At 44.5% G+C, this 18,270-nt stretch overlaps 1 protein-coding gene across 7 annotated transcripts in view; it reads right to left on the bottom strand.

The window, feature by feature from the left end:
• Positions 1–18,270, bottom strand: part of LOC146871232 (ATP-dependent chromatin remodeler CHD8-like) — a 2,388,691-nt gene that overhangs the window by 1,318,698 nt on the left and 1,051,723 nt on the right. The gene's annotated exons all lie outside the window — the stretch shown is intronic.

The raw sequence follows: 18,270 nt of genomic DNA, 5'->3' as shown, positions 1-18,270 counted from the left end.
CGTTATTGTCCTGGTATTTGTGCTTTTCATTTTTGTAATTGTCTATTTGTGCATTCCATTTTTGTAAGTGTCCTGGTACTGTGCCTTCATTTTTGATTTTGTTATTGCCCCTGTTATTGTGCCTTCAACTTTTTGTGCCTCTCTCCCTGTTTGCTGGTTGTTCCAATACCGCTTGCGTGCCAGATTTTCCCGCCCGCCGCTGCTGCCCCCACGGCCCCTCTCCCCTACCAGTTTTCCCGCTACTGCCTCCCAGATGCGCTTCATTCCCCCCGTCCCCTATTTAATATAGATATTTGCCCTTGCTGTGCCTCCCCTGGAAAGGCATAATGTTTTGGTGCATTCCCAGGTTTACCAGTTTTGGTAAATCTGGTGATGCATCAAAAACCATGGGAGTTGCATGGAAACATCCATGCAACTCCTTCCCAGGGCAGAGTAACGCAATGCAGCTATTTGCAATTTGCGTTGCGTTACTCCAGATTTTTGGAACCACCCAGAGCCATGCAAAGCCACTTTGCTTCAAAAATCTGACTTAGAGGTTTGTGTCATGCATGTACCATGTTGTGTTGTCCAAACACAATGCAAGCCTCACATAAATGTGCCCCATTTGCTTTTAACAGTGCCAGACAAAAAACATTTTGCAGATCTGAGGAAGTCACTTTATCTCCATTGGTGACTGTCCTTATGTTCTGCAAGTTCCTATCACATCCTTGTTTCTGTAATAGTCACTACTGGTGCTGTACACATTTTATTGTGTGCAGCACCTCATATTTGAGATGCTCCTGCCAAAATAAAAGTGTTTCCTGTATATTGTCCTGATTTTCCTGAAAATTATAGGTCTGCGCTTCATTGAAGACAAAAATCATGCAACGCCGGAAAGCTTCCTTTTGCTGATGTTTTCTATTCAACCACTGCAGATAGACACATGGGCAGAGATCAACAGTCTCTGGGGAATAAAGTATATATATATATATATATATATATATATATATATATATATATATATATATATATATATATATAAAAATATATATATATATATATACATAAAATACCATAAAAGTGCAGATCAAATTCATCATAATATAAAAACAAAACAATCAACAGCTTAAAATGATACATGTTCGATCCTTCCGTGAGTGGAAACCCCTTATCACATGAAATTCATATTAAAGACCAATGAGAGGCTAACATCGCGGGCCACAAAAGTACATATGAAAAACATCAAAATTAGGAGAGGAACATAATAGTTTGACAGCCTAGAATTGATACATATTCGCTCCCATCACAATTAAAAGAACCTGGGGGATATATATATGAGGAAGTGGCAGAGTGAGGCTGTCTTGACATAACGCCTCACTCTGTCACTTCAGAAACGCAAGGCTGCACCATAATTACAAGGATATGGTGCAGCCTTGCATTTCCCCTGCTCTTGCACTAAACTTAGCATTGTAGCACCAACGCAGGCCCCCTTGCACTATAGTGTCATTTTGTCACTTTTGTGTGTGCTGCTCCATGCAGCACACATGAAAGTCACAAAATTGCATTTATTTTTTACAGATTGTTTATGTACAGGATGGTACCCACTGCCCAACCCTTTCACACTAACAAAAAGGGGCCTTATTTACAAGGCGGCGTTAAGCCACATTGCAAATAAGGCTAAGCCCCTATCAGAACGTCAGAAAAAGTGATATTGTGGTGGCGATAGGGGCTTGTACATATACCCCTCTGTCTGTTATCTTTCTGAAAATTTCACTAATTCTCAGTAATACTGTCCAAGCGCTGGGTGGAATCCACACTGAGAGGTGTTTTATAACTGATATTGTTTTCAGTACACTTGCAATGGTGATCCTACTGGGTTCTCAATGATCTAGCTCAATGTAGGATAACATGGTATGAGCCGATAATTACTGGGGAGTTGTGGATCTAAGTTGGGTTTTATTATCCATGGTGGGAGTGCTTACCACAAAATAAAAGGCTATGGACAACCTAAGTTGCAGAGATAATGGAATCGGGCCACAGGGAAGTTCTGTAGGTCTTTTTTTAAACAGGTGATCATGTTCTCTTTGTGGCTAGATTTGAAATAAGATAAGTAGGTCCTTTTGAGGTAACGTGGTGTAAAACTTGGTATTACTTATTGTGATAGGCAATGTAAAATCCTGTGGTTTAGAAGTGTGTGGTCAATGCTAACATTACTTGACTTTGAAGTGCAATGCAAAGACAGGGTGAACTTCCAATCACTATCTAAAGAACACTATCCAAAAATACATTGGAATACTATGCCAAAGAAACAAATTATTAATTCCTGACTCAGAAGTTCCTAACTGTAGCCGTTCTGGATTTTAAATGTACTGGTTCTTATTAACTCTATTTTGACTTTATTACTCTCCTAGTGGATAGTCAGTTGTATGTAAAATTCAGACTTGGATCTCTTTAATTCAGTGGTTTTTGTTCCAAACGGTAGAACGTATACCGCGTGTCCAGCGCTTTGCCGGCATGTAATTTGCCAGATGAAAGAATGGCTCGTCTTCTATTCTTTTGTGCAGTGTATAAAAATCCCAGGAGAAAGGTAATAATATGGATTTGCCATTCCATGGGGGGGTAACGCAACAAGCAGAGGCATAAATGCTATTGAGATAAGACACTAGTGAAGCCATTGTATGCAGTCTGTCAAAGTATCTCCAAATGGTTTGATGCATGAGGAGAAAGATCATTGACAGGTTGGCTGTTCAAGAATCATGTTAAAAACACATTAAAAATGGTCCACCAGGTAATGGAGAAATTTCTGAAATAGGACGAATATTAGCTTATGTTTATATTTATGTTTTATCAGTAGAATGAGAGGTATGAATTTGTAAATTTTAAAGTGAAAAATAGTGCCTAAATGTTCAAAGCACCAACTGTGGGCATCTAGTCGTGCCAGACAAGCTCAAAGTAAAAAGTTGAGACTGACCGCAATGGACAACAGTTCGGATACAAGAATTGGATCGGGCTGCGTCTCGACTTACATTCGGATTAAGAGGAATTTTTGAAGAAAAATGTCTGAGAAGTTAAAGCTCAGCTGTGCAAGGCAGCCAACGGTGTCCAAAGAGGAGGCGTCGTTTTCGTGGAGCCGTTGGATGAAGTAACGGTGAAGATTCCTACTTTCAGACTTAGGGTTGAATTTATCAAGATTTGACGTAGCGCAAAGCAGCAAAACAACATGCTGCACTGCATCAAATGGAGAGGGCGGGAATGCGCCATATTTATAAATACTTTGCACATTGCTGCTTTCTTACTGTGCTGGTACATTATGTGTAAGGCTACCTGTTTTCCGTTTTTACTGATTTTTACAGATAAATACAGACTGAAAACATTTATTTTCTTCTCTGTATTTATTTTTAAATGTAGATAAAAAGTGTTACTTTTTGAGTAATTCTAAATACTGTCTGCCATGACTGCCAGACGCAGAGCTGTGTGGTATGATAGATAAGGGGGCTAAAAAATAAAGGAATTTTAGTGAAGAGGCTTTAACAGCAGGTGATGTGCACAAGGTTGATACTGAAATGTGCATATTTTCTTAAAAGTGCATTAATTTATCTTCTGCGGGTGTTTACAGCACTGAAACCTAGTAGGCATTCAAGCATGAGTGCATATTTTCCGGTAAATAAATGTGGAAATATACTAATTTCAGCTTCATATTTCCACAAAACCCAAAATAAATATGGATAAATACAAATAAAATTAGCAAAAAATAAATATGAATAAATACAGATGGAAATGTCCAAAACTAAATACCATTAAACTAGGATTATTTTATGTGCTACCTAGCGCCAACGCAGGCACCTTTGTGCCGTAGTGAAAGGGTGCCTGTGTTGCTGGAAAGATTGTATTTATTGAGGAAGCAACACATTCCCGCACAGAGGCAATCCTTAGATGCATTTTCCTCTTACTACGTGTGCTGTATTCTGAACAAACAAGGAGAAATAAAGATATTTCTCCTTGTTGCGCCTCTATCAGGAAGGCATACAATGTTTACGCATCCCCAGGTTTACTTGTAGTAGTAAATCTGGGAATGCACCAGAATATATGGGTGGATGTATGGGAACACCAAAACTCTACCCATTAAACACCTTTCTGGCACTGACTAACACACGGCAGTGACTTACACAGCTTTGTATTACTACAGATTTACCAAGCCACACAGGGTCACGCAAGGTGGCCTTGCTTGGCTTGTTAAATCTGACACAAGGATTGCATTGTCCTTTCGTTACCTTTCAGTAACCCTGCATGACGGGAGGGCAAGCAATTCTTTGGCAAATCTGGGCCTTTGTCTCGTTTTTTGGAAGTCGAAAATCTACAGCAGACAAGGCTGCAACTGGGTCAGATGATGGCTCCAGGAGTTTGGATACCCTTCCAGAGTGACCACTGAACAGGTTTTGAAGCAGTGGAGAAGAATGTAAGGGATCTACCTCAAAGTCAGGCCGACCGGAAATGCACCTTCGGTGGATCAGTGAGAAATGCATGTTGGTCTTCTCTCAGTCCTCAGGGCACTTTTGGGCAGAGAATTTTTTAAGTCCCAAGTTTTAGATTTGAGGCATCTGCTCACCTTCAGCACCACTTCTAAGGCTCCAGGACTGGAGGAGAACCACTCTGGGGGTCACGACTCACTCAGGCTGGGCCCAGGTCCAGTTTCAAGATGGTTCTCATTGGGTCGTTTGAGTGCATGGTCAGTCGGAGGGTGTCCTTGTGGTTGATGGCGATACCTCCTCCTGGTCGGTCGGTGCAGTCCTTGCGAGTGATTTTGTAGCCGTCGGGGATGGTGATGGCGATGTCCTGTCCGGATCAGGGGTTGATCAAGGTTTCTGTGAAGAAGGTGATGTCGGGAGAGGCAACGTCGAGGAGGTCCCAGATTATTGTGGCGTGTTTGTGGAGGAACCGCACATTGAAGAGGATGCAGTTGAGTGGGTCGAGTGTGCTGTTGCTCGGTGAAAGAATCTAGCGTGCTGGCGTGGGTGAGGATGTGGCTGCAGTTCTGGCAGGAGAAGGGTCCTTGGGTCTTCTTCGGTGACGCGAGGTGGCAGGCGGTATGGTGTCCTGAGTTGTGGGTGAGGAAAGTGCTGAAGTCTTAGCGGTGGATGGGCCGAGAACCAGGGTCTCTGGAGCTAGGCATGGTCCAGGCACAGACGGGTGCTGACAGGCCTGCTTTTGGTGCGCCAGCGGTGCAGCTGCACAGCGGCTGCCATTAAGTAGTGCTGGGGGGCTGGACATATGGGAGGCAGGAAATGCGGGACCGGGAAGGGTCACTGGAGGGGGCAGGCCATGGGTTCACAGCAACAGGGACAAGGGCGGCAAACAAAGAAAAGAAAAAGGCAAAAAAGGAAAAAGCTGAATAAAGGCAGAAAGGCATAAATCAGAAAAGAGAGGCAGAGGAACAGCCCAGCAGCAGAGCAGTGACTCTCTACAACTAGACCACCAGATACGAGGCACAGGCAGGGGCCTGCGGGTGGAGGTGGGCCTCGACCAAGGGTCAGCAGCACCAACAGGGGCAGCAGCAGCTACCAGTCGGAGCTTCGCTGTGAAGGAAGCAAGTCCACTAGAAGGTCTAATGGGGCGCTCCGCTCTGCTCCTATCCTGAAAGTCTCGGGGTGATTCGTCAAGCGGGGGCCGAGAAAAAAGGGGGGTCCCAAAATGCGTTTTCCCCATGCATTTTTCCATAGGACCTTTAGTCGAAGGTACAGCCCGAACGGCTGAACAGAATTACTTGAAATTTGGCAGAGAGGTAGTCCTCAGGTCAGGGAAGTGCCTTTTGCAGGTCTGGTGTCAATCTGTTTAGTATTTACAGAGAAAATAGCATTTAAAAGCATATAAATATCTATACGTGCGCACCGTGCGCGAGCGAAATTCTGATTGGTTGTTAGATGTCAGTCAACATTCGAATCGGTCGAAATCAGAAAGTGTCGGCCGCCATTTTGTCTCTCGCACTGAAAAGGAAAGGGGGGAAAAAAGGTGGAAAACGTGAAAAGGGGGCGGGGAAGAGAGTTCCTGACCCCCTAGCCTTTGTCAGGGGGTCACAGAAGGACCCCCATGGGTGAAACATTTTTTTTTTTTTAATAAAAATCGCGGGGTTCACGCACGGTGCACGGTGCTCGCAGCGCACCGTGCGCCCAATGCGCGTGCACGGTGTGCGAAGCGCACCGTGCGCCCAAAGCGCGAGCACGGTGCGCGCACGGTGAAAAACCTTAAAAAATATATATATTAATAAATCCATAACTTAGCATTTAAAAAAACCGTACAAATTCACTTAAAAAATCATAGGTTTCACACACGTTATAGTTAGGAATTAGCATTTAAAAAACCTTACAAATTCACTTAAAAAACCATAGGTTTCACACAGGTTATAGTTAGGTGGACATTTCACTCGTAAAAAACCAATGAAATTCCCCCGTTATAGTTAGTTCAGATGACTATAACTCGCGCGACCGCCACTCTATCACAAGGATGATGTCATCAGTGATGTCATGAGTGATGCCACTGACCATGTCATGAGTGATGTAATATGTGACGTCATGAGCCGTGGATTGCGGGCGCGCGAGTTATAGTTATCTGAACTAACTATAACGGGGGAATTTCATTGGTTTTTTACGAGTGAAATGTCCACCCAACTATAACCTGTGTGAAACCTATTGTTTTTTAAGTGAATTTGCAAGGTTTTTTAAATGCTAATTCCTAACTATAACGTGTGTGAAACCTATGGTTTTTTAAGTGAGTATATATATATATATTTATTTAATAAAAGCAATGTTTATTACAAGTATACTAAAGTACACAATATTAATTACAATTGTCTTCATTACCATATTCTATACAATAAAACCTGCCTTCTGATATTTGATATTCTGTTCCCCTATAGTGGTGATATTTTTGACAACATATTTATGTCACATGATATTTTGGAATCAATATTTGTTTCATTCACCATATTTAACATGTACCCATTTTGAAAATGTCCCTTTTCTCATGAAAAGAGTAGTTACAGAACTATTAGTCATTTTCTCTACTTCGGCACAAAGGTACCACAAACATAATTGCAAAATGAGGAGATTATTTATGAGCCCCTTGTTACACTTTTGCCCCGCTGTTGCATCACTTTTTGTGAGGCTGCAAAAGCATAAATAATGCGCCATGTTGCACCATATTTACAAAGTGACGCTTCTAAGCAGATGCGTCACTTTATAAAGCCCTGCGCCACATTATACCTGCGTCAGGTATAATGTATGTAAGGTGGGTATTCCCCCGCAAAAAGCCTTGTAGAAGTGGCACAGTGAAATCTATCAGATTCTAGGACGCTACTGCATCACAACCTTACGCCTGCCTCATAGCAGGCATATGGGGGACGCAGTGCAATGGGAATAGGCTTCCCCCATGCATTGCTGTGAAGCAGACTGCAGGATCGAGCTCTCTGAGCTCCGCAGTTCAGTCTGCTTTTGCTTCCGGCTTGGTCCGTATCGTCCGTATCGTCCGCATCATCCGCAGCTTTACCGCGGGATCGCCGATGCAACCGCCGATGCCGCCGAGTCTGCAGCTCCTCCACGAACCTCACCGCTTCAAGTTTAAGGGCTGCCGCCAGGCTCCTGACCACGCTCCAGACATCCAGACCAGCTCCCAGGGCCAAATCCATTCAAGGTACATCGGGGTCGGGTGTCCAGGGGCTTATTTCGGGCGTTATGCGGATGGGATAGGGAGTGATCTTCAGCCGCTGCTAGCCAGACGCCATCTTGCTTCCCTGACACACCCTCTATTCACGAATGTATCCCTGTGTGACCTGGATCCCTGTGTGACCAGGATCCCTGTGTGACGTCACGAAAGGAGATATAAAAAAATTGATATCTAACACTGGTGCTATCGCTACAACGCCTAAAGAGATTTGTACAGTCATGCACGATTTTTATCAAGCGATATACTCCAATGATCTTAAACCTGACGATGCAGAGATAGCGCGTTACTTAGAGTCAGCCCTAGTTGAGGGACTGTCAATAGAGGATAAAAATGATTTAGAATTAGGCTTTACTGTAGAAGAAATACAGACAGCGGTCAAAGAACTCCCCGCCGGAAAAGCAGTCGGACCGGATTCAATCCCAATGGAGTTTTATAAAAAATTTCTTCATATTTTACAGTCAGATATCTTCAAGCTAATGGCCGCTGTACAAGGGGGGGCAACACCACCTAGCACTTGGGGGGAGGCAACTATGGTAGTTTTTCTTAAGAAAAATAAACCCTCTGAAGACCCTGGGTCGTATAGGCCAATAAGCCTCTTGAATAGTGATTCTAAAATCTACTCTAAGATTTTAGCTAATAGGCTGAGTATGATTGTCGGCAAGATCGTCTCCCTCGACAACATGGATTTATACCCGGGAGAGGAACGGCAGATCATATAAGGAGAGTCTGCACTTTGTTCGATGGTACGGCAGTCTCACGGGACCCTATGGCCTTGATACTACTAGATGCTGAGAAAGCGTTTGATAGGGTCTCGTGGGATTTCCTATGGACAGTACTTCATAAAGCAAAATTGGGAAGTGGCTGCATCGAGGCATTGAAAGTTCTATATAAAAAACCCACTATCAGGCTTAGAGTAATGGGGGTAGAGAGCGATTTAATAAAGATCAAACGAGGGACGAGATAAGGCTGCCCCTGCTCTCCACTACTTTTTGCCTTTTATATAGATCCATTTATAAGAAGAATAGAGCTAAATAGAAGCATTCCTCCGATAATTTTAAATGGATATGTCACTAAAATATTGGGGTATGCGGATGATCTTGTCATCACTACATCTGATCCTACAACAGCATTAGGAGAAATAGAGAGGGAAGCAAGGTCTTTCGGGTCCTTATCGGGGTATAAATTAAACGCAGGGAAGACCCAGATAGTGGTAAACGAATATGCTGTGTCAACTGACAGTAGAGTAACAGAGGGTGCAACCTACCTTGGAATCACCATAACAGCAGAAATAACTAAGATAGTGGAAGAAAATCTAGGCCCTGTGATAAAGAAAGCTAAGGAAAGTTTAGACAAGATAAATAATTTACACTTAACAACGATAGGCCGATCCAACGTAATAAAAATGAATTTTCTGCCTAAAGTATTGTATTTATTTCGCACTATCCCTTTAAAATTTGGTAATATATGGTTTAAAGAACTCGATGGGATTTCTAATCAATTTATATGGGCAAAAGGCAAAACACGCAGGGCTATTACATTTCTCTCCCTATCAAGAGAAAGGGGAGGGTTAGCAACCCCGGACTTCAAGGCTTATTATCTAGCTGCAACTCTGCAGTACATAAAGGGATTATTGGGAGGGAGTATAAAAGACAGGTGGAGAGATAATGGTGATATCCCAGATATCTACGAATTGATACTGGAGGGATCTAAAGGATCGTTATTGTGCTATGACCCAAACTATTATAAAAAAAACAGGTTTAAGACTCTGGGGGGAGCTTGGTCAGTATGGTCGATGGTCCGGAAAAAGATAGCTATGGGAAGAATGAATTTTTATACCCCTCTCTATAAGAATCCGGCTATGCCAGGAGTGTTCCACGACCCAGTAATGAAACGCTGGGATAATCTAGGGGCCAAAGCTATCGGAGATCTCATCGATAGTACGGGTATGATGGCTTTTGAAAAAATACAACGAGAATATAAAATAGAGAGTAAAGACTTCTTCAAATACTTGCAGATTAGATCAGTATTATCTAAAAAACAAGCAGGTAATATGCATTTTAAGAAAGAAGAAATAATGGAGCTGATCAGAAGCGAAGGGAGCTGCACAATAACTCAGTTATATAAAGTAATCTGTCTGTATAAAAAGGATGATCAAGTAAACACTTATGAGAAATGGAGAAGAAAGTTAAATTTAGAAAAGACCGAACCTGAAAAATCGTTAAAACTTGCTAACACAATTTTAAGAGTAGCAAACTTGCAAACTACATATTACAAGACCTTTTTTGAATTATATCATACCCCTTATAGAATAGCTTGCTGGGGTGGAACAAGTGGTATAACCTGTCCAAGATGTCAGAGTACGCAGGCTGACACTATCCATATGTTTTCTGCATGCCCTAAGCTAGATCTGTATAAACAACTGATAGAACAATTCATGGATAGGGCACTTGGGATCTCTATCAGATTAACAAATGAAGTCATGGTATTAGGGGTGGTTAAAGACGGCACTGACGCAGCATGTTATGAATTTTTATTTCTGGCTATGACTGTAAGTCGACTGTGTATAGCATCTCTTTCGAAAGATCCAAATCCACCTACGTTTCATCAGTGGCTATCGCGCATCCTGGCTATATATACTTTAGAAAAAGCACTCTATGATAAAAGGGGAAGGAAGTTAAAAAAATTGGGAAATCAAATCTGGGCACCAATAGCTGAATGGCAGTCAAAGATGGAATGATAAACGATACCTGATGGATTGAAAGATTGGTATACTGATATCATCATCAAGACTGGGTTGAATTTTCATTTTTTTTTTTTTTATATGTGCTATGCTTCGGTATACTTCACTTTCATCTGCGTTTTTGTTTTCTCTCCTTCATTTACCTTTTTCTGTGTTATATGATTGATCCAAGTCTTGAAATATGTATGTTTATAGTTGTTAAGATTGATGATGATTCAATAATAAAAAAAAAATTAAAAAAAAAAAACATTTTACCATAGGGAGAGCATATGCACCTTAGCACTGATCAGCAGTGGTAAGGTGCCCAGAGTCATAAAACAGCCAACAACAGGTCAGAAAAAATATAGGAGGAAGGCAAAAAGTTTAGGGATGACCATGCAAAAAGGGCCAGGTCCAACAGTTATCCCTGTGCATCCCATTAATCACACACTATCTCTGTGGGGACCTGGGCATTTCTATAATCACACACTATCTCTGTGAGGACCTGGGCATGTCTATAATCACATACATTCGCTTTGGCGACTGTGGTAATACTATAGTCACACACCATCTCTGTGGGGTCCATGACATCTCTATAATCATACACTATCTCTGTGGGGACCTGGGCATGTCTATAGTCACACACTATCTCTGTGGGGACCTGGGCATGTCTATAATCACATACCTTCGCTTTGGCGACTGTGGTAATACTATAGTCACACACCATCTCTGTGGGGTCCATAACATCTCTATAATCACACAACATCTCTGTGGGGACCTGGGCATGTCTATAATCACACACATTCGCTTTGGCGACCGTGGTAATACTATAGTCACACACCATCTCTGTGGGGACTTGAGCATTCCTGTAATTACACACAAGCTCTGTTTTGGCTTGAGCATCATCAGCTTTGCATTCTCTGTATAGGGCTTTGTGAATACTGAAAAGTAGTAAAGTTAGACTTTTGGTCTAAGTTTAGATTGTTGAAACTGAAAAGTACAAAAGTTAGATTTTTTGTCTAAGTTCACCATTGTGAATCGGGCCCTATTTTAATGAGGACTCAAACACAATCATCTTCATGCACTATCTCTGTGGGGACTTAAACATCGCTATAATAACACACTATCTTTGTGTGGGCTTGAAAAAAAACTACGATAAAACACTATCTTTGTAGGGACTTGAACATCATCATAAAAACATACTATCTCTGTGTTGACTTGAGCATTCCTGTCAATAAACGCAAGCTCTGTTTCGACTTGAAGCACCAGGGGGTGCCATGAGGCACAGGGTCAAGACTGATTTGCATATAGCTGGGTCTCAACTGGCGTGGCGAAGTGAGCTGATGGATTCAACCCAGATCTGTTACTGGGGGTGAGTGACTGAAAAGTTTCAGCACTCAGTCCATCATCTCCTTGTGTTTGCTTTGTTCGCCCTAAATTGGGACCCAGACGTGGGCCCCTTGCTCATTTTGCCACTGGATTCAAGCTAGCCTGGCTGATGAGGGGCTGTTATCCCGGAACCGGTCCCAGACTGCTTGTTTCCGGTCCAGGGAAGACCTGGCTTGGCAGTTGGGCTGGACTGTTCCCATGAGGCACAGGGTCAAGACTGATTTGCATATAGCTGGGTCTGAACTGGGGTGGTGAAGTGAGCTAAAGAACGATGATCGATTCAACCGAGATCTGTGACTGGCAGTGAGTGACTGAAAGATTTCACCACTCCGTCCATCATCTCCTTGTGTTTGCTTCGACTTGAACATCATTAACTTCACATTCTCTTTATGGGGTTTTGTGAATACTGAAAAGTAGTAAAGTTAGACTTTTTGTCTAAGTTTACCTTTGTGAATCGGGCCCTATTTTAATGAGGACTTAAACACAAGCACATTCATGCACTATATCTGTGGGGACTCAAACATCGCTATAACACACTATCTTTGTGTGGGTTTGAAAAAAACTACAATAAAACATTATCTTTGTGGAGACTTGAACATCTCTATAATAACACACCATCTCTGTGGGGACTTGAACATCGTTATGATAACACACTATCTCTGTGGGGACTTAAACATCGCTATGATAACACACTATCTCTGTGGGGACTTAAACATCGCTATGATAACACACTATCTCTGAGGGGACTTGAACATCGCTATGATAACACACTATCTCTGTGGGGACTTGAACATCGCTATAATAACACACTATCTCTGTGGGGACTTTAACATCGCTATGATAACACACTATCTCTGAGGGGACTTGAACATCGCTATGATAACACACTATCTCTGTGGGGACTTGAACATCGCTATAATATCACACTATCTCTGTGGGGACTTAAACACCACTTGACCATATTCCTTGGTTCCATATGTTAATTTCTTTATGTGTTAGTTCCCTTATCTCCTAAGATTTTCAGCACTAATAAATAGGTTAAATGCAGCTTTAAGTGTGGTTCTTTAAGCATATGATATGATATTTTGTGGCACATTAACATAATCTGTCTTTAATGTATACCCTAGTATATATGCAGCAATTCATATATGAATAGATTATAATGTTGCTTGTGTATATTGTTGATAAAATAAACATTTAGCCATGTGCCTTTGACTGTATTCAATCACAAATAGTGTTACGGACTAGGTCCCCACAAGGATGGTAGCACATGTTCAAGTCCCCACAAGGATGGTGCTGTGCGCACGATTAAATAACAATATATTTGCAAATTTGAAGCAGGATCCTGTATAAAGTGAGTGAGTGAGTGAGTGAGTGAGTGAGTGAGTGAGTGAGTGAGTGAGTGAGTGAGTGAGTGAGTGAGTGAGTGAGTGAGTGAGTGAGTGAGTGAGTGAGTGAGTGAGTGAGTGAGTGAGTGAGTGAGTGAGTGAGTGAGTGAGTGAGTGAGTGAGTGAGTGAGTGAGTGAGTGAGTGAGTGAGTGAGTGAGTGTGTGTGTGTGTGTGTGTGTGTGTGTGTGTGTGTGTGTGTGTGTGTGTGTGTGTGTGTGTGTGTGTGTGTGTGTGTGTGTGTGTGTGTGTGTGTGTGTGTGTGTGTGTGTGTGTGTGTGTGTGTGTGTGTGTGTGTGTGTGTGTGTGTGTGTGTGTGTGTGTGTGTGTGTGTGTGTGTGTGTGTGTGTGTGTGTGTGTGTGTGTGTGTGTGTGTGTGTGTGTGTGTGTGTGTGTACACAGGGCCTCCAAGGGTGGCACAATGAGTGCTGCAGCCCTTAGAGGCCTTCCCTGGTCACAAGGCCCTGGGTACCATTTACCAGGGGCTGACATGTGGCCAGGGAAGGAACATAGGCCCTGGGCACCTGATGGGCAGGAGTCCAGGACACACTCAGTCAAAGTACATTCAGCAAAAAGTGGGGGCATATCATGCAAGAAAGATGGCACTTTCTCATAGCGGGTGAAGGGACACTGACATCAAATGTATGCCCGAAACATATATAGGCAAGAAGCTACGCGCGCAATGCCCATTGAAAAAAAAGAACAAACGACGGGGTTGCTGGGGGTAGCTAGTGAGGGTTCAGTGGCCAGTTGGTGGGGTTCGGTGACCAGTGCACTTCCATCACCAAACGCCTCAGCCAGGCGTCCCAGGGATCCCCCCCTTCCATCTACGAAATTCAAAATGATCTTTCGCCCAAGTGGCATTAACAAAGGGTTAAAAAAAAATACAAGATAGATTCCCTACGCTGCTTACCACCACAACAGACAGATTTTCACATGACCCTCAACATTCCAGCTACATAAAAAAGGACTATCAGAAATAAGGTGGGTCTATTTTATGATTTATTTTTTCTGTTTTATATACCGCGAATTTGTCCCGATGGTATTGGAGCACTTCACATGAGCGCAGGATACAACCCACAAGGACACAATGAATTAGAATGCTAACTGTGGAAAATGGTGGCCCTTAACAACAGTGTAGCACGACACTACGAGCAGGGAGAGAGTCTCTGGTGTCTATTGTCTGTCAACATTTCCTGTTATTTTATGCGAAAGGTGACTGACAAAAAACATTTTGCTGCCCACACTGCTTCCTCGTTGCAGCGCCTTGTACCTCGCACCTACTACTGTACACTGAAAATGAGAGGCCCGGGGATTAACGAAATTGCATTATGGCAAAAGCCGGGCAAATGCAATTAAACGCTGCCCCTCGCCGCTGCGTCCTTTGATTTTAATCTGGGCGGCACGTGTGAATATGAAATTGCAATACAAGCCCTTTGCCCACCCGGGGAGGGGTGAGCAAGAGTGTGTGTGGGGGGGAGGGGGGCGTCAGTCTCTTAACAGCAACTGTTAATGTACAGTTAGGGTTCATCCTCCAACACCCCTGAGTTAAACCTACCAGAGAGGCATATACAATGACGTGCAACCAGGACCCCCGTCCCAGCCACCCCTCAGCAAAATATTGTCTGTGAATATTTCTCAGAGAATTTCATGCAAAATTCTGCCAGGAACACGGAAGCCACAACAATGCACAATTTCCCCCGGATGGATGGTGAACCGCGGTTGCTATGTGCAGCAGGGGCTGATTGCTACGTTTATCTGGCATACATTTTAGCATGTCTAGCAAGCCCAATACATTCACCAGACGGCAAAAGACAGGCACCACCGAGGGGTTGTAGGACCAAAGCGGACTGCACGTATGCTGCGTGTGAAATGCACTACCGTTTTGTGCACTTTTTATGAGCCTGGCACCAAGAAGTGTGTATCCCACCCCTGGCAATATCTTACAATTTCAGAAGTGGCCCATTACAATCCGTTCACTGCAGGGCATACCGCCCTGTGGTAAAAAGTCCGGTAACCCTCACACAAAACCCCGCAGGCTGAAATGTGCGCCGGCAGCAAGAGAGTAAAATAGGTTTCGTTTTACCTTCACTTTCGCAGATCGCTCCCAATGTGACAGAAATCCCCCCCACCTTCTCTCCTCAGAATAGCCGTAGCAGGTAGGAGGCTCCCGAGCTAGCAGCTGTATGGCAGGGGTGTAGGGCTCATTAAAAAAAGCATTCGTATTTGCGCCATTGCGCAAAGGCAGCCGCTTGCTTATATTTGCATCGCGCTTTCACTTTAAGTGAAAGCGCGATGCAAAAATAAACACGTGGCTGACTTTGCCAAAGCAGAATGAGGAGAACAAGCCCGGGAGTGGTGCATGAGTGCACGCGCGCTTGGGAGAGCAGTCAGCTAATTTTCAAGCACTGCACTCTTGTGTGCTTGAAAATGAGCAGAGCGACGGCTAAAGGCCCTCCTATGCAGCGCATGTGCACTGAGTAGGCGAGACCTAAAAAGTGGGGGCGACCATGCAAAAAGGGGTACCAAACAACTCCTTATAATAAATCCACAATGATGCCAGTGTGAGATATATTAAAACGTACCCAGAGGGCACCTCAAAGGTGCCCCCTGACAACCTACCGACCCTGGTGTGGGCACTGACTGGCTTTAAGAAGCCTGCCACACACAGACATGTTTCTGCACCCCTGGGTGGAGAGGCTCTTCTTTGAGACCAGAAACAATGAACATCCAGGGCAGAGGTTTCACACCTCATCACCCAGGATGGGCAAGTGCTATAGGGGAAGCTTCAAAGGCCTGCCACCCTTGTAAGGTGACCCCCCAACCTCTGCTGCTAGCACCAGATGGCAGCCCCTGGTTTACACCCCAACTTTGGGCGGGAAAAACCGTCGGGAAAACTGAGAATAATAGGGGGTGTGCCCACCTCTGCCAACTCCAACCATAAGGTGGGGGAAGCAAGGCGAAACGCATATTTCAGTCCCTGCCATCATGAAGATGGGAGGACCCCTCCAACCAGGGCTAGGTATATGCCACCTCCCAAGGAGGGTGGCATAAAAGAGGATGTAGTTACCCCAGGTGAGGTGCCCTTTGCCTTACCTGCTACTCCCTTAAAAACGCACCTAAATTTAGCATTTAGGTGGCTCCCCCAGATCTGGAATCTAGATCTGCAAAGCCCTAAGAAGAAAGAAGACATCCTTGCAGCGAAGACTGAAGACAAAGACTACCTTGGGTCCAAGCTCTACGGGCCTGTCTCCAGCTTCGACAACCCTACGACGTGTCTTGCAGCCAGTGACATCTGAAAACCCTGGGAGGACTGCTGCCTTCGACAAAGACTCCAATCTCCCGAGGACAGCGGCCCTGTCCGGAAGAATCCAACTCCAAGGACCCCGGCGAATCCCAGTCTCCTGCCCACTCTGCACCAGACACCCACGGCCAGAGTGAGTGTCCTACCTGTTCAGTGAAGTCTCCCTATCGATCCTGACCTCGAGTCCAGCGTTGGCTGACCTCTCCTGATCTCCACGACGGTGCCTGCACAATGAATCGAGAGGCTAACCCTAGCCGCAACCGGCTCCGGTAATAAGATGTCTAAAGGCACTTCTGCACCTGAAGCCCCTGGGCCCTGGTGAGCTGAACCAACGTTGTCCCCTGCGACTCCCTACATCTTTAGTTACCTCTACTGTTGGTGGTCTTCCTCCTACAGCTTAGGATGCAACGTCTGCATCCAGATTCCCAAAAGTTAAATCTCCATAGGATTTCATTGCTTGCCAGATGCCGAATTTGCACCCTGGTCCCGGCCACCCCCGTGCCATTGGTGGTGTATGTTTGATGCGGCTTTGTGCTCCCTCTCGACCCCCCCCACACTCAGTCAGCAAATGGTCTCACACACTCAATGTAGGAGAGTAGGGTCTGCTTTCTATGTTCACCCCCACTTTTTGCTTTTGCTTTACTGGTTTTCGACTTAGATGTGGCTGTGGGCCTGCTAATCAGACCCACAGCCCTGCTGTTCTCTCTCTAAATTAATACTATGTACTTTAGGTACATAACCCATTTGGATAGGATCACCTTATTGGCCCCTGTACAGTGTACCCTAGGTACCCAGGGCATAGGTGTACCCTAGGCCTACCAGGGGCTGCAGCATGTATTGTGCCACCCCTGGCCTGGCCTTCCATTTTGACACAACTGGCTGATCACTCAGCTGGGGCAAGGTCGTGTAATCACCCCTTGCTTAGGTGTAGTATTCCTATACCTAACTTACATATAGACACATGTGTACCTATCAGTCACTCCTATGGCAGGCCTTGACAATCCTGGAGGCAGAGTGCTTGGTAACATGTGAGATGGTGCTCTAGCATGAGCTGAGCCTGTCTGCAGCTTTCGGAACCTTGTCCTTATAGCTGTTCTATGATATAGCCTACCATATACTCTTAAAGTGCCTTATAATCTTAGACAGTTATGGTAACTATGGTTTGGCTTTATCAAAACATGTCGTGTAAGGTGTCTAACACTCGGGAATAATACCCCCATGCCATTTCTGGACATGAGAATATTATTCCCCCCTTCTAGAGGGAAAGACATGTTAAAATCATACTTCAACTGTTAGCCTCTGACCAAAGCCTCAGCATCACAAAATGGATGCTGCTGCCACGACACAAGTCTGACCTCCTGCAGCTGGGAGTGATCCCAGCCAGGGAGGCCTGGACAATAGGTTTCCTGCTTGGGGAGGTGCTAGCACCTCCCCAGACAGCCTTTAGTGTATTGGGGCAGGGTGGGCTGAAAGGAATGAGACATGCCTGGGGCACACAAGGTGTTCCTTGCATAGTCCAGTTCAAACCGGCGCTGGGGCACTCCAGCCCCAGCTCTGGCGCGAAACTGGACAAAGGGAAGTGGGTGTAACCACCCCCTCCCAGGTCCCACCCATAAGGCGTGACCTAGCAGGTATCCCAGCCCCCCAGATTAGTATAAGAGTGGGAGTTGGGCCTCAAGACTTTAGATTATCCTGAACCTGCAAAACTGAACAGAAACTCTGGACCTTCGACATTCGACGAAAGAAGAAGACTGAAGAATCTCCCTTGTAGCCAAGG

Source organism: Triturus cristatus, chromosome 1_1, assembly GCF_964204655.1.
Source record: "Triturus cristatus chromosome 1_1, aTriCri1.1, whole genome shotgun sequence".
NCBI lineage: Eukaryota > Metazoa > Chordata > Amphibia > Caudata > Salamandridae > Triturus > Triturus cristatus.
The sequence above is the reverse complement of the archived record's forward strand: the minus strand, read 5'-3'. Positions and strand labels throughout refer to the sequence as shown.